General features: G+C 44.9%; 1 protein-coding gene across 1 annotated transcript in view; it reads left to right on the top strand.

Annotated features, from left to right (window-relative positions):
• The window catches only part of LOC126419232 (nucleoredoxin-like), a 228,185-nt gene that overhangs the window by 56,313 nt on the left and 153,253 nt on the right, over positions 1–18,619 (top strand). The window contains exon 2 of the mRNA XM_050086372.1: positions 881–981. The gene's annotated coding sequence lies outside the window, so the exon portion shown is untranslated. The remainder of the gene's footprint in view (positions 1–880; positions 982–18,619) is intronic.

Consider the following 18,619-nt stretch of genomic DNA (forward strand, 5'->3'; position numbering starts at 1 on the left):
TGAAAATTTGTGTAGTACTTTTGGAGGTTAGAGTGTTCAAATAGACAGACAGACTTGACGATTTACAGTTTTATTATTAGTACACAGATACCAGGCAAAATTTCTCTTTACTCTATATACCATACATAGAGAATTTACGTAAAGTATTCACAAACTAAAACAACTGCTTATACCTTGTTACCAGATCATATATTTTTGCAACCTAGAATGCAGTGTAGCTCAGTGTAGCTGTTATTCTTTTACAGTTCTGAAACGGAAGAGAACTTAATACAGAAAACTTATTTGCATCGAAATTTATGCCTGGAATGTTAAACTGGTGTGGTTTACATTATTACTTCATTCTATGCGAAAAACTGTGTGTCTGTGTGTCTATGCAATATGTTTTCACTTACTTTTACCAATTTGCACAGTGTCTTCACTATGAAACTGCCTTTTTAACTTGCGTTGTCTCACTGTTTAGAAGATACGAAAACAGGATGGTTTGGCCGGGAGTTTTTGATGTTGTTTTGACCGTAGACTTTGAGAGGTCTCTCTCTGTTTCTCTCTCTCTCTCTGTCTGTCTGTCTTCCGCTCCCTCCTCCCGGCCACCTTGTGAGTGTGTGTGTGTGTGTGGGAGAGGGTAGGGGTGTTTTTAATGGGTATGGGTCGTCTGACAGTTCTGTGAGGTCACAGAACAGAGTTCCGTTGCACAGATCTGTGTTTTGGTTTATTATTTCTTTACCTGCAACTATGGCTTTCTGTGTGTTGCAGTTTTCTTCAGTTATTAGTTTATGTTGGAGGCTGTCGCTATATATGAGAATTTTTCGGCTACTGTTGATGTCTGTTAGTGTGTGGTTTGTGCTTCCCTAATATGAGGTACGGCGGTACGTGTGTGTTGCAGTGCCCGCCGTGCAAGGCGTTCACGCCGCAGCTGGTGGAGACCTACCACAAGGTGCGCGCCCGCGGCCACCGCTTCCAGGTCATCTTCGTCAGCTCGGACCGGTGAGTGCTCACTGCTCGCCTCAGCTGTGCTACGCGTCTGGCCACTACGGTACTGTCAAAGACGCAGCCGTGTCTCATTACTGTGTGCTCAGAAACTCGACTGGTATCAGAATGAGATTTTCACTCTGCAGCGGAGTGTGCGCTGAAATGAAACTTCCTGGCAGAATAAAACTGTGTGCCGGACCGAAACTCGAACTCGGGACCTTTGCCTTTCGCGGGCAATTGCTCTACCATCTGAGCTACCCAAAAACGACTCACAACTTTTTATACCTTGTTAGCAGATCACATATTTTTGCAACCTAGCAACTCACAGCATTACTTCCGCCAGTACCTCGTCTCCTACTTTCCAAACTCCACAGAAGCTCTCCTGCAAGCGCACACTCCGCTGCAGAGTGAAAATCTCATTCTGGAAACATCCCCCAGACTGTGGCTAAGCCATGTCTCCGCAATATCCTTTCTTCGAGGATTGCGAGTTCTGCAAGGTTCGCAGGAGAGCTTCTGTGAAGTTTGGAAGGTAGGAGACGAGGTACTGGCGGAAGTAAAGCTGTGAGGACGGGGCGTCATTCGTGCTTGGATACCTCAGATGGTAGAGCACTTGCCCGCGAAAGGCAAAGGTCCCGAGTTCGAGTCTCGGTCCGGCACACAGTTTTAATCTGCCGGTATCACTTCGCATCTTTTGTCCATAAACTGTAAGTTTTCCGTCTTAAGTGTTTCTGCTTAGTAAAAAACACTTTGGTATTCTAAACAACATTCGACTTGAGATCAGTATTACATAAATTTACTCGGAAATATATTTGGGTCAAAAATTCAGATTGTTCCGTTAACGTCAGTCCCGTTCCCGTTTAAATGACAAACTAAAAATAATAAACCGCTAGGAACTGTAACTGATAGTCTTACAAAATCTGGACTCGGCTGAATAATTGAAAATACTCGAAAATAAATGTTTGCTGCTCGGAAAAAGAACAACATAAAGGAAATAAACGGGATTCTCTTTCTGGCCAATGACGTCGGTAAGAGGTACCTGCGTGCAGAGAAACACTAGCAAACGAAGGGATGTTGGCGTGTCCACGTGCTGTTAACGCCAGACGGAGCCGCGCAGTGAAATCAGAACTCAACTTCTGTCGTTATTCTCCCAGTACAGTACTTCCGTGCTTGCTTACGTTTCCTTCCGAATTCTTCCCCAGAAGCTACTCTGTTAAAATGACTTGGTATGTGCTTCTGGTATTGCGCTTGTGGCAGAAAGAGCAATAAGTGTATTGTAATCTTAACTGCGTTTCCTTGCATTGTGACTCAGCAAACGTATCGGGTTTGAATCTGTACAGATTCTTAAGTGTCTCATAGTAACACCTGAAACTCCGTGTGGCAGCGTCGAGACACGTGTTACCAGTTACAGTTATTCGACAAAAAACACACGTTGCTGCTGAGTCTAGTCTGGAGAACAAGCGCAAACCATGCTCTCGGCGGACGGTCTTTTCTATGTAGGCCATGACGAAAGCCCGTATTACACACCGTTTGAATGAGTGAGCGACCAACTACATTGTACCTGGCGTATGCGTTGGCCAGTAGGTGCATACAGCCGTCAAAGACACTTCACGCACTCTGAACGGTTTTGCGTCTGTTATAGTAGACTACCCACATCCCCACTAAGCGTCTTGTGCAGGCTTAAGGGTACATCTATATCTACATGGTTGCTCTTTAACTCACACTTAAGTGCCTGGCAGAGGGTATATCGCACCATTTTCATACTACTTCTCTACCATTCCACTCTGGAATGGCTCGTGGGAAAAAGAAACACCTAAATCTTTCCGTTCGAGCTCTGATTTCTCTTATTTTATTATGAAGATCATTTTATTATGAAGATCATTTCCCACGTAGGTGGGTGTCAACAAATTATTTTCGCATTCGGAAGAGAAAGTTGGTGATTGAAATTTCGTAAATAGATCTCGCCGCAAAGAAAACCGTCTTTGGATCAGTGATTTCCACCCCAACTCGCGTATCATGTCAGTGACACTCTCACCCCTATTGCGCGATAACACGAAACGAGCTGCCTTTCTTTGCACTTTTTCGATGTCCTCCGTCAATCCTATCTGGTAACGATTCCATACCGCGGAGCAATGTTCCAGCAGAGGACGGACAAATGTAATGTAGGCTTTCTCTTTAGTGGATTTGTCGCATCTTCTAAGTGTTCTGCCAACAAAGCGCAGCAGTTGCTCGTAATTGTGATTCCTAGGTATTTAGTCGAAATGATAGACCTTAGGTTTGTGCGATTTAACTTATACCCAGAATTTATCGGACTCCTTCTATAATAACACTAACGCCCCACCACTGATTTTTTTTAAAGAATCGTACTTTCATGTGTAAATCAGCTTACAGTAAAGAGCAAAGTTTGTCGGAAGTCACTATGTGCTCTTATTCTCAAACATTGAATGAATGAAGTCTGCTTAATTTGCACGACGTGAGCGAAGCTATCATAGATTATGTCCCTTAATAAATAGATTACGATACCATTTAAAATTTTTGTATTCGGTCAGTAGTTAACAAAATACTAAAAGTGAAATTTTAATTACCCCTGGAAGCCGTTAGATAGCCAACCTGCAACTTGAATTGGGTATCAGGACAACCGTTCCAGCCGATTAGTGATATACGAGTAGACAGAGACTGGAGCACTTATTCGTCTCTACCTGAACTATTCATGCATCTGCTACGGATCTGCAATGAAGTTCACCCTATTTAAGATGGACAAAAATACAGTATAAGGCGCTCCGCATCTGTGTCGGTCGGTGAAATCGACGCCAACAAATATACTGTTATGGGAGACAACATTAAAAGTACCACTACATCTCTGACAGCGTCATCTTTTTCATGGCATCGTTTGTTATCAGAATATCCGGACGCTGGCGATCGACTATTCTACCGGACGCTATTGTATTCAACAAACAAGCGCCGACATACGCTCTACATCACTTTGAAATAGAACAACTCTCACAGAGTGATGCGCGCTCCAGCTTTACCGTGTTACGAGGACCGTTATCATATGATGTTCGCATAAATCAAAGTAAACGGTCTGAATTATACCTATGATAACACTTCACAGCAAGTGATGCAAAAAGATTTATGGACACATAACGGACACCAAAATACTATACACAGATGGCACCAAGAATGCTAATGGCACTGATGTGCATTCGTAGATCAGAAAAAATGGAAATGGCTCTGAGCACTGTGGGACTTAACATCTTAGGTCATCAGTCCCCTAGAACTTCGAACTACTTAAACCGAACTAACCTAAGGACATCACACGCATCCATGCCCGAGGCAGGATTCGAACGTGCGACCGTAGCAGCAGCGCGGTTCCGGACTGAAGCACCTAGAGCCGCTCGGCCACAGCGGCCAGCCCAACGCCTTAAACGACGTGGTGAATGAGTTGGCATGAGGATTGGAGCAGACAAAGCAACGACAAAAGGAAATATTATAGAGGGAAACACCCTGTGATCCGGACAACACATTGATATATGAAGCACACGTTGTCAATAGAATTTTATGCAATCATTGTACAAGAGAAATTCAGTCACCGTCGCGTCAAGAAACACTATCTTTGCCTGCGACTGGTCGACAACCCTCTTTGTTCTAATGGAGAAGAAGAATATTAGGATGTACCGAAAAGACAAACAGTGTAGATCGAAAGCTAAGCCCGCTGAGTGCTGTGGGGTACAAAGGCCACCACTGTGTTACCACTCTTTTAGGAAAAACAGGCGTTAGGGTGTGTAGACTCATAAACACAGCTGTCAACGAACTAGGAGTGCCCCATATAATCAGCCACGTCTGAAGCTAGACCCGGCAGTACGGTCGGGAGGAGGAGGAGAAGGAGACGGCAACAAATGTTTACAAATGTTGACCCATTAATAATTGGGTCAACATTTGTAAAACTCTCTCTGTAAAACGTCCATTAATATTTGTAAAACTCTAATTTCTCCCTCTCAAAAGCCACCCTATGGGGACAGAGAGAGAGTTTTAGTTTTAGCGAATCAAAATTTACGAAGTAAATAAGTATTTTTTATTCATCCGTAACCATTTTCCACGCAGAAATGAGAAGATGGATTTTCTTGAATTACAGCGCCAACTACCAAGAATCAAAACAAATGTTTAAGACAAAATGTACGTAGTTCTTTTACGTAGAATCTGATTCTGCAATAAAAAATGGGGGTTCCCATTTGAAATTTTAAAGTTGCCACCCGCCCCACCCCCAGGTGGCTGGGGTGGCGGGCTAATTTTAGCATCAGCAGATCTCCCCCTCGAAAAGAATCGACTTTGAATTCTACACATTTTTTCGTGTGAAGCTTATTTTTCGAGTTATTCTGGTTTGTCAACTTAAAATTTACACCCTGTAATAACTTAATTCTCGCTAGATACAATGGCCAGCCCTTTCACACGCTGCTGCCACAATTGGTCCCAGTTATCTAGATGTAAAATAAGGCTCAAATGGTTCTGAGCACTATGAGAGTTAACATCTGAGGTCACCAGTCCCCTAGAACTTGGAACTACTTGAACCAAACTACCCTAAGGACATCGCGCACATCCATGCCCGAGGCGGGATTCGATCCTGCGACCGTAGCGATAGCGCGGCTATAGACTGAAGCGCCTAGAACCGCTCGGCCACACGAGCCGGCTGTAAAATAAGGATCGGTGAGCTGTGACCTCGCAGATGCAGGATATGAAGTGTGGAGGGCGGAGCTGAGGGCCTGGCAGGTGCTGTGGGCGCTTGTGAGACAGTATTAACTGATTAGACACTCATTAGCTTTGTTTGTAATTGAAATGTCTTCGCAGCAGCAGGGGAGGGCTGCGGACGCGTCACACTAGTGTGCTCGCTCAGCAACCTCTAAAGACTGTTGCTGAGATCAGGACAAGACGCGCAGCAGAACGGCGTTGCATAGGGCAGGCCACACGGCTGGCTTCAGGCGCTGCTTGTGTGGCGTTGTCCCACTTCTCGGCGACCCTTCTGACGGGCCACACTCGCTTACCTCGTAGGGAGTGCCGCAGGCAGCTTCCAGCGGCTCAGCACGGACGGCAATGACGCACGGCCTCGCAACCTGAGGATGGCCACGGTCACTGGTGTCAGCTCTCAGATGCGAGACAGGGGCAGCAGCAGCAGCTAGCGCGCTTCGTGACCACAGCGGCATTGTGACAGTGGGTCAAGCACAGTCAGTGTGGCTGGTCTTCACATCAGCGGATAAGAGCTCGGCAGCTCACAGGGACTAAGTCCCATAGACCAGGCTGGCTACAATCTCGAAGGTAGCAGTCATCTGCCGAAAGGTACACAGCACATCACTAGTCCTGCTGCCTCCATGCTGGCTCACTGCAACTGGAAGGTGAAGAGGCTTCAGAGCCATAATATTTATAACTGTGTTGGAGGCAGTGACTTTATGTCTTGGCAAGCATGACCGAAAGTGGCCCTGTTAAACAGTAAAGCCCGAGTAAAACAGAAGTAATATCCGGCGTTCCCCAAGGAAGGGTTATAGGCCCACTATTGTTCCTGATCTACATAAACGACATAGGAGACAATCTCAGTAGCCGTCTTAGATTGTTTGCAGATGATGCTATCATTTACCGTCTTGTAAAGTCATCAGATGATCAAAAGGTCTTGCAAAATGATTTAGATAAGATATCTGTATGGTGCGAAAAGTTGCAATTGACCCTGAATGCCGGCTGTAGTGGCCGAGCGGTTCTAGGCGCTTCAGTATGAAACCGCGCGACCGCTACGGTCGCAGATTCGAATCCTACCTCGGGCTTGGATGAGTGTGGTGTCCTTAGGTTAGTTAGGTTTAAGTAGTTCTAACAAAGTTATAGGGGACTGATGACCTCAGAAATTGAGTCCCATAGTGCTCAGAGCAATTTGAACCATTTTGACCCTGAATAAACAAAAGTGTGGAGTTATTCACATGAGTACTAAAAGAAATCAGCTAAATTTCGATTACGAAATAAGTCACACAAATCAGAGGGCTCTAAACTCAACTAAATACTTAAGGATTACAATTACAAATAACCTAAATTGAAACGATCCACATAGATAATATTGTGGGTAGAGCAAACCAAAGACTGCGATTCATTGGCAGAACAATTAGAAGGTACAACAGGTCTACCAAAGAGACTGCTTACACTACGCTTGTCCGCCCTATTCTGGAGTATTTCTGTGCGGTGTGGGACCCGCATCAGGTGTGACTGACGGGTGACATCGAAAACGTACTAAGAAGGGAAGCTCGTTTAGTATTATCACGAAATAGGGGAGATAGTGCCACAGACATAATACGTGAATCGGAGTGTCAATCGTTAAAACAAAGGCCTTTTTCGTTGCGACGGGATCTTCTCATGAAATTTCAATCACCAGTTTTCTCCTCCGATTGCGAAAACATTCTGTTGGCACCCACCTACACAGGGAGAAATGATCATCACGATAAAATAAGAGAAATCAGGGCTCGCACAGAAAACATTAAGAACTCGTTTTTCCCGCGTGCCGTTCGAGAGTGGAACGGTAGAGAGACAGCTTGAAGGTGGTTCATTGAACCCTCTACCAGGCACTTCATTGTGAATAGCAGAGCAATCACGTAGATGTAGATGTTTTCTAGGCTTGTCAGCAGTCTTTAGCGCACATCTGAGTCCCGATAGTGGCTTTCAGTTCTTCAACTTTGTGGTTTTCTGCACTGTCAGCAAAAAAATGTTCAAATGTGTGTGAAATCTTATGGGACTTAACTGCTAAGGTCATCAGTCCCTAAGCTTACACACTACTTAACCTAAATTATCCTAAGGACAAACACACACACACATGCCCGAGGGAGGACTCGAACCTCCGCCGGGACCAGCCACACAGTCCATGGCCACTGTCAGCAGGCTGAAGGGCGTTCTCGTTATGGCACCTAACGGTGTTGTCAGTATGGTGTTATGTTCCATCCACAATGAGATCATCTTGCTGAATTGGCGATTCATACCTCTCGCTCAAGCGATGGCTTCAGTTGTGTGCCATGAGGTTATGGTGTCAACTCTCCTGTCTGTCTGACGTTCTGGTTGTGACACTATGCTCCAGACTGCCTTGCTACGGCTTGATGATTGTTGGGAAAAGTTTTTCAAAAATTTTAACATTCATACATACATCTTTCTGCAGTGCAACGGTACAGAATACCGCCATGTTCTCCCAATAGGAACCTGGCACACAGATATGAAACTCTGCCTCAATAATGCCCACCTTTTGAAGCCTGTTCAAAAAAAATGGCTCTGAGCACTATGGGACTCAACTGCAGAGATCATTAGTCCCCTAGAACTTAGAACTAGTTAAACCTAACTAACCTAAGGACATCGCAAACATCCATGCCCGAGGCAGGATTCGAACCTGCGACCGTAGCGGTCTTGCGGTTCCAGACTGCTGCGCCTTTAACCGCACGGCCACTTCGGCCGGCAAGCCTGTTCACCGTGCTCCTCCCGTCACCCGGTGCTTCTCTTCTTGGCTGGTGCTGCGACAACTACTTCAGGCGTCCACTTTGCCTGCCGCTTCTGTCCGTCGCCTCACAGCGTGCAAAAGGCCGAGATTCCAGCAATAAGGGCGAAAGGTGAGGCTTACAGGGAATAGTTTGCGTAAACGCACGCTGTCTTCTCTAATGACGTTGTCTCGACGGTACGTCAAACCCCAATCTTCCCTACTTGTGGCAGGCCAGTGTGGCCGAGCGGCTCTAGGCGCTTGTCTGGAACCGCGCGACCGCTACGGTCGCAGGTTCGAATCCTGCCTCGGGCATGGATGTGAGTGATGTCCTTAGGTTAGTTATGCTTAATTAGTTCTAAGTCCTAGGGGACTGATGACCTTAGAAGTTAAGTCCCATAGTGCTCAGAGCCCTCCTTGTGATACCCTGCATGCATCTTTTCAATTCTCAGCTGGCAACCCACAGTTTTTTTAACGTTATGAGCATTTAAGGTCCATGTTTCACTTTTGTATGTCAATACTGGCGATATATACTAGTTACACAATTCCCATTTAAGGCTCATTGGGATTTTCCGTGTGCTGTTTATATCTTTAATTGTCCGTCTGCTTGTTGTTTTCAGTAAACAGTTAATCATTACTATTTTCCCATCGGTAGCTGATTATATGACTTCGGTCCTACAGTGTACGGTAACGTTATCCCTTACTGAAGTTCTTCTAGATCCGAAGCAAACAAAACGGCACTATCTAAAAATGAAAGATGATTCAAATAATATCCGTTAATACGTTTCCCATTTTCAACTCATCTTAACGATCTGAAGACCTCTTCCAAAGATGGTAATATCAATTAACGAGTGTGAGGGAATCATCCAGAGTTCGAAGTACCTCTGTAGTCGCGGTCGAAAATTGAAATCTTCTCGATGTACCGTCAAACAGCTGCGGGGAACTTGACAGACTGTACGGCTGCAGGTGCCAGAGTACACCTCCCAGCAGCTGACTGAATCGTTTACGTCTCGACTGGACTCTGTGCTGAGTGAAACTGGGGACATTTCTGTCCGCTATCAGGCGGTCACAATTACTTCAGTCGGCGGTGTACCTGGTGGACGTAACAGGCCGGCGCTCCAGTAGATGCAGACTACATCTCCGTGTAGCGAGGACGAGGCCTGCCCAACCACGACTATTAAAGCCCGTAGCCTCTGTGGCCAGGGGACACTTCCGTGTCGCTGGCCTTGTGATGGCGTTGGTGGTAGTGGTGGGGCGCAAAGTGGCAGCGGGGAGAGGCAGAGCGCGGGCCCCCCCCCCCCCTGTGTCCGGCCGCCGACACAAGTGCTCTCTGTGACGGGCCGCCTTTGATCTCGAGCGCCGGCCACTGGCACAGCGTAAGCAACCACACTCACCTCCCGCCCGGGGTCCGGTCCGGGGGTAATATTCCGAGCGGATTGCTCCTTTTGTAAGGATCCAGTGGCTGGACATCGAGTCTGAGCGTCAGCCTGAAGATGTGCACTTCCACTAAAGACAGGAGAAGGGGAGAGCGTGCGTCGTCGAGGGGACGTAAAGCCTCATTGTAAAGGAGCAGAAAAGGGCCGAAAAATTACGCTTTTCCGTTTCGGGGTAATTTTCGTATTAAGCTCCTTTAATTCCCACACTGTTGCTCCTCTTGCGGATATACTTCCGCGACGTACTAGCGTCCAGTTAGACTTGGATCGAACCAGGAAGCTAACAGTCCTGGTAGAGATACAGCTGAGAGAGGATAATAATGCGAGAAATATTTTTTTCTGTTACATGCACCATAATTCCATGATCGACCTGGCTAGCGTACGTTAATCTAGTGGTGGTCGACCTCGACATAGACTCGTGAGAGTTGCCCAAAAATAGGGCGACTATTCGACGAAAATTACTCTCATCATTTGAACCGTCTCTATTCAGGGCGAGGAACGAGGAGTGTAGGGCGAGCGAAAGTCCCACGTACATTTTTGCACTCCCAGTGACCTGCATTTGTGCGACAAATTCACTTCCATTCATGCTAGATTTCATTCGCCAAATAGTTACAGTACTCGGCGAGGACACATGGAAAACTCTCTTACGGCCAATTCTGTTAGAACAAAAAAGTAACGCATATGAAGCTGAACTCTGAAATTTGTATTGCCTAAACGCTAACTGCAGATTATTTTGTCGTGAACTGGCATCGTTTTGAAAGGCGGGTCTACTCAAGTTCACTTTCAGTCCTCAGTTCACAACCTGGTGACGGTAGAAAAGCACAGATTTCGCTTCGGGGAAAGAGAAGGTGAAAATAACTAAATATTGAAGAAGAGATCAATGAGTGCAGATAAAATGTGCTCCCAAAAAAAGTGAGGTAGGGCAGGTAGCTATGGGGTTGGACAAATTTCCAGACGGCTCCACATCTACATCTATACTCTGCAAAACACTGTGAAGTACATGGCAGTGGATACTCCGCACTGTACCAGTTATTAGCGCTTCTCCCCGCACCACTGACGCATTCATCGTGGGGAAAGGACTGCTTTGAGGCCTGTGTGTGTTTTGCAATTGGCTTACTAGGCCAGTAAAGTTAACTCCAAAAACGGGGTTGGCTTGCAAAAATTAGTGGAATTTTGGAACCTGTTTTAATCTCCCAAGTAGCACTCTAATTCGAATAATCTATGTATGCCCCAATTTCTGAGTGGCGTTTCAATCGTGATGAAACAAAAAACATCAAAATTTCAGCCGTTTTCCGGTCGTTTTCAAATTCTTTATAAACTGAGCGTTTAATCGAAAAAGTAAGGTTACCAAAATGTAGAGCAATATCTTCTGCGTCGATTTAGCACCAAAACTTAGAAATTTGTTTACATTCTATACAAAAACTACTCGAGGAAACGGTAATTTTTCACGCATTTCGAAAAACGCTCGTTTAGTCGCTATAAAACGTACAGCAGCTGAGAACTGCCTAATCTGACGCAAAATTTTGTGGAACAAAGGTCGTTGAGCATCAAATTCCGCTTACAAAACATCAAAAACGTGACGGTAAACCTAGCTGGTAAGCAAATGTCACCATTATTCAATTATGAGTAAAGTGCATGATTAATGACCAACGTAAACTTTCTACCTTCCAATCGATAAATTTTTCCAGTGTTCACTTTTTTATTTATCGCCTGGTACATAATTCCCAACATACACTTTATCGAGATAACAGTTTTGAAAAGTATGGAATTTGGAGAATAATGTTATATAAAGGGCAAAAAACTTATTTACAAGGATATAACTGAAAACAAATACATTAGGTTTATTATTGTTTTATTATAACAAAGAAACTTAATTTGAGTAACAATAAATTGAGTTACATATGACTGCATTAAAATAACACAATTTTTAAAAAATCTGTTAGAGTAGAAGATTCATTTTTAGCTTTGTACAATATGTATTTGTTAAGTTTTCTTTGAATGAGGGTCCAAGTAACATTAACTCTAATTTCCCACTTCTTCCGTATTCATATCCTCGTTGGGATCTCGGCTACTTTCTTCCAAAATGTCATTATCTAAGTCGCAGTAATAAATGTTGATAACAGGGACGTCAGTTGGAATCTCGGTGCAGGACTGGTCTATGCAGGGTTTGCAGATGCCCATTTCTCCTTCATGAACAGCCTCCCCGGCACCTTCTGTCGCATGTGCAGTTAATTGTTCTCAACAGCTCCGCGGGTGCTGCTTCGTTAGTTGTGGGGAACGGCAGTGGGTTGAATTTTCTAGCCTTTCAGCCCCACTGCAGTGGATCTATTGCTTTGTTTTTCCAAGCTTTCATCTCCAAGTACGTCCCAAGGGAATGCTGTTAAACAGATGCTTCTATAGGAAGCTAAGAGACGTGGTTGAGTGATGTCTTTCATATGCATTATTCAAAGATTCAGAACCGAGGCACACTCATCTTCACAGTACGTGGCTGCTGTGAAGTTGTGTCCAATCTCATGAGTCTCATCAGGACTAATGCTGGAACTCCTGAATATCTCTGTTGCTTTCTGTAGGTTATCTCCAATGTCTTGAGGAGTTTGTTTTCCTTTGCCGATAACCGATAAAGTCGTGTCGCATCCAGACGAACAGACAGTTGCGCTTCGGTAGTTGAGACAATTTGAGAGGCAGGGGCTGTAGACTATTTCTCCTTGTCTGCCTGGTTTGAGTAGAAAAATTTTGTGGGACAATGGTGGTGAAGCGTTCCGATTGCATTAGTTGATAGTTGGCAGTTCACGTGTTGGAGCTGTGGGTTCCCGCCCGTTCGTCGCTTACAGGGTGCCTAAAGGATGCTGCTTTCTCAGATAGCTATTCAACAATTCAAGCAAATCATATTAGTGGTTTTTATTACAATAAAGAAGACTGACAATAGTTAACTTTGAAGTACAAGGACGTGTCGCAAGCGGTGGGCGACATGCAATTAATCATTCTTTCCTATACGCAATGTCCATGTAAGCAGTGGATATGGATCACTAATAACTGCTGTCGTAGTGCTCTCTTCAAAGGCGTGGTTTCTACCAGCGTCCATCTCCTACTGTGCCGGTCTCGTAGTGCTGGTCTAGCACTGTGCCCTGAAGCTGGCAGGAGCGGCGCTTATATGATCTTCTTGTAGGGGCCATTCCTGTCGTGCTATTGGCTGACGTCGTCTCACTGCCTTCTCTGCTCTTTCGTTCTTCAATGCCACGCCGGCGCTTGTGTTTACGCCGGAAAAGGAACTGGTTTCCTCCAATCAGACCGCTCAACATCACGCCCACACTGTAAGTCATTGACAAGTTGCCACAGCTGGACACTTCTCCTGGAATTCTTTGTCCTGCATTATTTATCGATGTGTTTAGATCTCGAATCATGGGTCCGGCACTTACATTTCGTATTTTGTCACACTTGATACCCACATCGAAAACAACAAACACACACGCTTCATATAGACCTACGGCACTAACAAAACACTACCGTACACTTCTGCACAGGACGCGATTCAGCGTCACATATACGGTTATCACAGTCACAGAGATCGTTTTACATTAGATAAGCTACGCACAACATCGCCCCGCGTTAGCGCATCAACAGCGACCCGCCTTGTCTGTGTGTCCCCTATAACCGAGCGGTAGCGGTCAGCCGATGTGGCAACACTGTAGTGGCAAGTGACAGACGTCAGCGGTCAAATAATTTTTAAGACTGTAGATCGATGTCCTCACCAACGACGATAACAATCAAATTTCTGACCAACGTGAACAGCAGGTTATCGGCGTCCTCAGCTGCTTGGTAAATACTGAAGTGATGGCCCACAAGTTGTCCCGTTAATAAAGAAATGAGTCGCTGTTTGTTTTATTAGTTCGATAGAAACAAATCTTTTGCTATTGTTTCATTGAATGTGACAACTGCCGCAGTTCTTTTCGTGGCTTTGCGCAACCGCTCAGCTGATTTCGTGCATTTGCCGCTTGTCACATGAGGGTACTTATCAAACGCAATCGTGGCCTTTCTGTCATTTTTACGCTTGATGTAACCAACGTATTCCGTAATTCTGCAAGGAAATAGTTGTTTTCTCTCCCACACAACTCTTCGCAACAAAAATCCTGCATCTATAACGAACTCTGCCTTTCCGTAGTCCGTTGGGTCGTTAAAGGCATTAAACGACTTGTAAAACACAGCCTTTTGTCTTTTTCCGCGTATCTACGTAGTCAAATATATATACAGCAAAGGGGGCATCTCGTGCTCAAGATACTACTGAAGCTGTTCGTTGGACTTTTTGTAGAATGCGATTCTGCGGAAAATTGTTTCACCATTGGTAAGGATGACCTTGTTACGCGTTGTGATTTTAGATGTTACACACTTTAAAGGCAGAACTCGATTTCCTCTTTCAGATTTCACAATTTGACGCTCTATAACTTTTCTCCCATAAAATTTTGTGTCAGATTGGTTAACTCTGATGCTGTGCTTTTATAGCGACGAAACGAGTGTTTTTCGAAAAGTGTGAAAAATTTCTATCTTCTGACATAGCTTTCCTAAAGAATTACTTAATCAATAGCAAAGTTTTGGTGCTCAGTCGATGCAGAATTCAATTTTGGTAACCTTAACTTTTTCGATAAAATCCTTACTTTCGGAGGAATTTGAAGACAAACCGAAAAGTCAGATTTTTTTTTTTTATTTATTTTTTGGTCGCTGCTGAACATCCACTGAGAAATCGGGGCAAACTCAGATTAGTCATACAAGAGGCTTAGGTGAGTGATTAAAACAGTTTCCAGAATTCCATTAGTTTTTGGAAGACAGAATTCTAATTTTGTTAGCCTATATGTTGTCCTCTCGATTCCTATCGGAAGGACATTGAAGGAGCCGTTGAAAATTTCAAAGGCGGCTATCGCGGGATGATTTACGTTTATCTCCAAGCGTCTACCAGTTCAGTTCTTTCAGCATCTCCGCGATGTTCCGCCAAGGGTCAAACAAATCCGTGACCATTCGCGCTGCTCTTTTCTGTACACGTTTAAAATCCCCTGTTAGTCCTATTTGTTACTGGTCCCACGCACTGCAGCAGTATTCTAGGATGGGTCGCAGAGTGTTTGTCATTTGAAGACCGATTGTATTTCCCCAGTATTCTGTCAATAAACCGAACTCTGCCACCTGCTGTATTTACGACTGAGTCTACGTGATCGTTTCTTTTCATATCCCTACAACTTGTTACATACAAGTATTTGCGTGAGTTGACAGATTTCAACTGTGGCTCGTTGTCATTGTAGACAGAGAATAGTACTTTTTTGTGGTTGCGGAATGCGCAATTGTACATTTACGAACATCTAAAGCCAGTTGCCGATCTTTGCATCAGTTATTAAGATCTTACTGATTATGTCGTGTGACTAGGGCCTCCCGTCGAGTAGACCATTCGCCTGGTGCAAGTCTTTCGATCTGACGCCACTTCGGCGACTTGTGCGTCGAACTGGTTATTATTTGTGCAGATTTTTTCAGTCAGTGGTTCATTATAAATGAGTGCACCGTAGGGAAAAGTGTGAGGTTACTGTTAATATTGTCTGTAACGTGAAACACATTACATGAACAGCAAGAGTCCCGACGCACTTCCCTGGGGTACATCTGAAGTCACATCTGCACCCGTTGGAAGACTCTCCATTCACAATAACGTGCTACATACTTCATACGACGAAATCCTCAGTCTGGTCACAAATTTCGCTCAATACCCAGCAGTAATCGTGTTTTCGGTAATAAGCGTTGGTGTAGTACCGAGTCAAATGTTTTCGAACGCCAGCATGTACTGCATTTATCTGACTTTTTCATCCGTGGATTTCAGGACGTAATGATCGACTTTTTCGGAACTCACGTTGGTTGGCTCGGAGAAGGTCATTCTGTTCGTGATACTCGTTACGTTTGAGCTCGGACAATCGGGTGTTTCAAAAGCAATATCGTAATTTGAAGACTTTGTGGCCTTTATTACACTCAACAGTCATAAATAATACATCAAATGAAACAGCAACTGAGAGAGTTCTGTTCGATGCCTGCAAGCATGACGATGAAAATTTCCTGGATCGTTTGGTCACCGTTGATGAATCGATATTTCACCTAAGTAGAAATGCGAACACACGTAATATGCGCTTCACGGCGTTAGGAAATCCCCACGAGACGGGGCAGCTGTAACTTGACTCCCCTAAATTGAATGTTTTTTGTGCCATATCCCGGCGGAAAGTTTAGGGACCTTTTGTTTTTCGGTGAAGCATCTGTAACTTGTGCTTCTTATCTGGACGTGCTAGAACTATGGTTCTTTCTTCAGTTGGAAGAAGCTGAACCACAGAACTTTACTTGGCAGCAAGATAGTGCGCTGCTCACTGGCATAACTCAGTACGCGATCGCTTAAGCGACGTTGTACCTAAACGCTGGATTTACCGCAAGGGGCTGAATGACAGAACTTGTTTCGCATGGCCACCACGTTCTTACGATATGACGCCATTCGATTTTTAAGTTTGGTGGCTCATAAGGCTTGATGTGTATGTGCTTCCGCAACCAACCGATCCACAAGACTGAGGCAGTCGTTGCAACACGTACTCCAGACACACTGATCAAGGTTTGGTAGAACTCGTCTATCGACTCAGTGTGTGCCGTGTGATGAATGATGCTCACAGAACTCTTACATTTGATGTATTATTTATGTCTGTAGTTTGAATGTAATAAATGCTACAAAGCTTTAAAACCCCGATGTTAATTTTAAACACAGTTGTGTCAGAAAGCGACGGCAGCATGACTGCAGTACTTTGCGTCGACCTCGTGCCCGGCCTGTTTGTGAGGTTCTTGCTGCTGCGGGGGCGCCAGACGTCGCGGCTGTGTCCGATGTGAGCGCTACTGTATGTACAGCAGAAGTAGCCGCGTGCAGGCGGCGCTGCCCAATGCCTGTCAGCAGCGGCCACGGGTCCCCTCAGTCGCTGCGTGAGCTGCCAGCCGCCAAGATCCCCACAGACATCATCCTAGAGGGGGCCTGGAAATGGAGGGGGGCGGGGGCTGGAGGGGCGAGCGAGTTTACGACTTGGGGGAAAGGACGGAAACAAGCAGACCACCTCGGAGACGAGGGGAAAACACACACACACACACACACACACACACACACACACACACACTGGTAGCCCCCTGCCCCCCACTGTTCGCCAGACAGCGTGGAGCCACCTTCGCTCTGCTGTGGGCAGACTGGAAGCGCCGCACGCACTTCGCAACTGTTACAAACGTACTGTGTGTACTCTGTTCAGAACTTCGTTAGGACAGACACTTCAGCAGGACAACGTGGACCCCCTCCCCCTTTACACCGACGCGATCGAAAAAACGTGCAAAAGCGAACAAGTGTTCTCTCTGGAGTAAACGCTACAAGCTCGTGAGTAAACTGCATTCGGCCGAGTTCGATTCTGCGGTGTCGTCCAAAGAGCGCGGCGGCACATCGAACTCGCTAAATAACGCACGTCAGTACCTCAGACGTTACCGATGTCCTGCTGCAATCCGCAATGGCGAATGGGAGAGGCTGAAGAAGAGACGTCGCTGCCTCTCAGTACAGTAGAGCCACCGAGAGTAGGTCAATATAGAACCAAGCAAGAGAGCGCTCTGCCCGTATTGTGACCTCAACTGCAGCCAACATCATCGAGCAGGGCTAAACAGTTATTCAAGTTTCAGATGCATTCTTGTAAATGCTAGGTGCTGTACTTCGAGAGAAGAGTCTGTTAATTACACTACTGGCCATTAAAATTGCTACACCACGAAGAAATTTAACCGACAGGAAGAAGATGCTGTGATAAGCAAATGATTACCTTTTCAGAGCATTCTCACAAGGTTCGCGTCGGTGGCGACACCTACAACATGCTGACATGAGGAAAGTTTCCAACCGATTTCTCATACACAAAAAGCAGTTAACCGGCGTTGCCTGGTGAAACGTTGTTGTGACGCCTCGTGTTCTAACATTCTGCGTGGTGTCTGTTTGTTCTATATCGTGTCTCCCTACCACTTTCTCGCAACGACTCTCTGAGCGTGTTTTTTGGGGAATTGACTAGTTGGAAACTGGGACCTGTTGCTGGTAAGGACACGCCAGACCACACATGACATGTAGAATTCAGAAGAGTTGAGTGAGACTAGCGATGATATAACCAAATACTTAATGATTTCAGCGTCAACTCCACTGCACTCCCTGTAAAAGAATCTTAATACTAACTAAATTTAGTGGAAGGGGTTCAAGGCTTTCCCATTTTTAGTTAGCTGGTAAAATAACGTCGAAAAAGCAGTTAAGTTTACCACTGGAAATTTTATTCTACTCACAAAACATCGTTTATAAATTGCACTATTGATAAAAGGAAATGTTTTAATACAGGATGGTAAAAACCAACTGCGTTCAACAAAAATGTGAACGAATATTCCCTGAATGGGTTTCCAAGTTCTACAATGGATCGAAGGATGACCTATGCCGTATCACATCTATAATCTAGGTTTAAATTAAGTTTCACAAAAGAGAAAACTTTCAAAATGGTCTACAGTGACCCTCAATTATCTTTAATTACTTATCTAACTTGTCGTAAATTACAGTGGCTGATGTGGCTTCTCAATAATTGTATAACAGAAAAATCATCGCGTTTCAGATTTTTACTTCAAGTGGAAAATGTGAACACCATGAGCTTTAATTGACGATCGACAGTAGTATTACGCAAAAAGGGGGTGTAACAGA

Source organism: Schistocerca serialis, chromosome 9, assembly GCF_023864345.2.
Source record: "Schistocerca serialis cubense isolate TAMUIC-IGC-003099 chromosome 9, iqSchSeri2.2, whole genome shotgun sequence".
Classification (NCBI taxonomy): domain Eukaryota; kingdom Metazoa; phylum Arthropoda; class Insecta; order Orthoptera; family Acrididae; genus Schistocerca; species Schistocerca serialis.